The sequence below is a fragment of the Gossypium hirsutum genome, chromosome A02 (assembly GCF_007990345.1).
Source record: "Gossypium hirsutum isolate 1008001.06 chromosome A02, Gossypium_hirsutum_v2.1, whole genome shotgun sequence".
Lineage (NCBI taxonomy): Eukaryota > Viridiplantae > Streptophyta > Magnoliopsida > Malvales > Malvaceae > Gossypium > Gossypium hirsutum.
This window is the reverse complement of record NC_053425.1, coordinates 102,249,032-102,252,720: the sequence shown is the minus strand read 5'-3', so window position 1 is coordinate 102,252,720 and position 3,689 is coordinate 102,249,032. Positions and strand designations below refer to the sequence as shown.

Sequence of the window (3,689 nt, the reverse complement as noted above, 5' to 3'; positions counted from 1 at the left end):
GAAATGTGATTTCTTGGAATATAATTTATGAGAATGTCATTGCCAAGAAAGTTACTTTATAATATTTGATATACATCACAAAGTATTAATTAAAATCTTGGGAAAGTTACATTAACATTTTTGGTACACTCAACACTTTCCACAAATATTAATGTATTTTATTTTCAATAATTTTTATTATTAACAAATATCTGAATTAAATATTAATCATATTTTTAAATAATCTTTATCATTAACAAATATTTAAATCAATCCATAAGGTATGATTTTCTCACGTTTTAGTTGAATCTGTTACATGAATCAATTTGAAAAATAACTTGTGTATTAATTCAAGATTATGAAGATATAAATTTTGCAACTTTGTATTCATTACATTATAAGTATAAATTCAAGTGGATTCATATATTGTGTATATGACTTGAAAATATATTGATATTAAAATTTGATATAGATGAAAAATATTTTCTAAAAGATATTTATAATAGAAGAAATACATTCATTTGGAATCTTAATTTTAAGCACAAATAAAAAATGTTATTTTTGTCTAGGCAAAATATTTCTACATTTGAGAAAGAAACTTTCTCAGGAAACCGTTTTCTCCCAACAAAATGTTACATTTCAAAAAAAGTAAACTAATTTTTACCTCATATTCCAACCAATTAAATTTCATGGATAACTAAATTATTTTATTTTTAGATAAATTTTAAAATTATACATGAAAAATTATGATAGAGTCAACATTTATATTTATAATTTAACTTCAAATAAAAACTTTAAAAATATTATTTAAGTTAAATAAGAAATAATTTTTTTAAATTATAAATATTAACTCTGTTTTAATTTGAGTTTATTTAATTCTTTTTAACAATATAATAATTAAATTTATTTATTTAATAGTAAAAAAATAATTTGATCAAGTCCATCTCTCAAAACTTTTAAATTTATTTTGTTAATTACGAATGACATCTTTTTATGAAAAAAAAAATTTAAATCTAAATTTAACATGCAGAGATAAGTTAAAAAATACGAACCATTATCGTCGAAGGGACCATTATGTTGGACCACTTTAGAATAAGTAAGATTTTGGATATTTTTGGTTAGTTGAGAAGGCGGTGTTGCGCAGTCTGGTCGTATTGGCAGTAGCTAACCTGGCGACAGCAACTCGGCAGCCATTATCCTCAAACACTTCACTTTTCCATTAAAGCTGGGGGATTTCATTAGACTGTGGTTTTACAGCTAGCTATCTTTGATCCGTACACCGACAACTGTCTACAACCAAGCTGGAGGGAACAGAGCAGCTTCCTTGGTCTCTTCCTCTGCCATTTTTCCTCTCCTATAAAATGCCCAGCTCTACCTAAATTCTCTATTTTATCTCAGCTCTGCAAAATTATCAAAATACAAAATGATTAGTTTTTCGAGTTTCAAGTTTACCTTGCTTCCGCCTCTTATGGTTGGCTGTCTTATGGCAGCATCAGCGAGCAACTTCGACAATTATTTTGACATCACATGGGGAGACGGGCGTGGTAAGATTGTCAACAATGGAGAGGTCCTCACTCTCTCCCTCGATAAATCTTCTGGTTCTGGTTTCCAGTCTAAGAATGAGTATCTCTTCGGCAAGATTGATATGCAGCTCAAGCTTGTCCCTGGAAACTCTGCTGGCACTGTCACTGCCTACTATGTAAGTTATTCCACTACTCTTTTTTATCAGGTCATAATATACGGCTGTGGCTTATAGTATGTGTACAGTATACTTATCTTCACTGTCTGGATTTGCAGCTATCTTCGAAAGGATCAACATGGGATGAAATTGATTTCGAGTTCCTTGGAAATCTAAGTGGTGACCCTTACATTCTTCACACAAACGTGTTCAGTCAAGGCAAGGGTAACAGAGAGCAACAATTCTATCTCTGGTTTGACCCAACTGCAGATTTCCATACTTATTGCATCCTCTGAAACCCCCAAAGTATCATGTGAGTGTTCATGAAGTTGCCATGTAGTAAAACCAAATTAACTAAAAATGTTACGTTAGTACACACTAATGCTATTAGTATGGAGGGATCTACTTGATTTATGGAATACAAGTTTAAGAGGTCTAAAAAAATTTAAGAACCAACTAGGTACAAATGGATAAATTCAGGGGCCAGATTATATATTATCCTTTTTTTATTTTTATTTTCGTTTTCAAATTGATTGGTTGACGGAGTATTTGATATTGTTATGTTCCAGATTCTCTGTGGACGGTACACCCATTAGAGAGTTCAAGAACATGGAGTCAATTGGTGTCCCATTTCCTAAAAATCAGCCGATGAGAATTTACTCTAGCTTGTGGAATGCTGATGACTGGGCTACAAGGGGTGGTCTGGTTAAGACTGACTGGACCCAAGCTCCTTTCACTGCCTCTTACAGGAACTTCAATGCCGATGCCTGTGTGTGGTCCAATGGAGCCTCTTCCTGCAAACCGACTGCTACATCAACAAACATCGCATGGTTCTCTCAAGAGATGGATTCCGCAAAGCAGCAAAGGTTGCAATGGGGCAGAAGAACTACATGATCTACAACTACTGCAATGACGCTAACAGATTTCCTCAAGGTCTACCTCCTGAGTGCAGTATGTCTTAAAAAGACTTGAAGAGCCGATTAGAGAAGCTTGTTTTTTGAGATTGATATTCAATATTCTTTCATTTTTTTTTCTTTATTCAAACCACGTTGCCCATTCTTTTCATCTTTTGAAAATTCTCATCACTTTGTATGTGGTAAGTTATTATGAAAGATATGAAAATTTAAGAGGATTTTAATTTCCCTTAAATAAAAAATGGTGTTGCATGGTATCTTTCGTTCCTACCTTATTACGTATGAAATTATTTATTCCATACAACCTTCTAGAGCTGATCGTGGCCGGACTGGGTCGGGTCGGATTTCAACATTTTTAGGCCTAAGCACGGTACAAAAAATGGGTTTTAAATTTTATCTAAGTCCAACTTGAATTATAAAAGTTAAACTCAAGCCTAACTTGACCTGACCCATATGAATTCTTTTAGATTATTTTATTATATAATATAACAAGTTTTAAAACATATAATATATTAAATACACTTAAAAACATTAAAGCAGATATTAAAATAACAAACAAATTGAAAATGCATTAAAAATTCTTTATAATAAGATGGTTGCAATTAAAATAGCAACAAAATTAACCATAAAATATAAGTTCTACAATAACTAAATAATATTAAAAAGAAAACGAAACAATTTAAAAAATGCACAAAAAAATAACACCCAAACAGCAAAAACAGAAGCAAAAATAACAGTACAAATAACAAAAACAACAGCAGAAAAATAACAGAACCAAAACACTAGGAACAACAAGATAATTTTTATTAAAAAGTAATTAATTTATTTGGATCGGGCCATAACAAAAAAACTTTTACTTGAGGTTCGACCTATTTAAAAAACGGGCCTCATTTTTTATTCAAATACATTTTTTGAATTTTTATTTTTATTCAAATCCTACTATTTTTCGAGCGGACATTCGACTCAAACTAAACAACCCGACTCATGATAAGATCGAAAATCATCTAGTAAAAATGTTCCGTACTCAAAAGTTAATTTTCTGCCAATTGGAGGTTCGTTCAATTTGTAGTTTCTTGTTGATTTTTTTTTACCTATTGTTTGACTGCTTTTCTTTTTCT

General features: G+C 31.0%; 1 pseudogene; it reads left to right on the top strand.

Moving 5' to 3' along the window:
- The first annotated feature begins 1,231 nt into the window (after positions 1-1,231).
- LOC107924697 (xyloglucan endotransglucosylase/hydrolase protein 22-like) lies at positions 1,232-2,789 on the top strand (annotated as a pseudogene).
- The last annotated feature ends 900 nt before the right edge of the window (positions 2,790-3,689 follow it).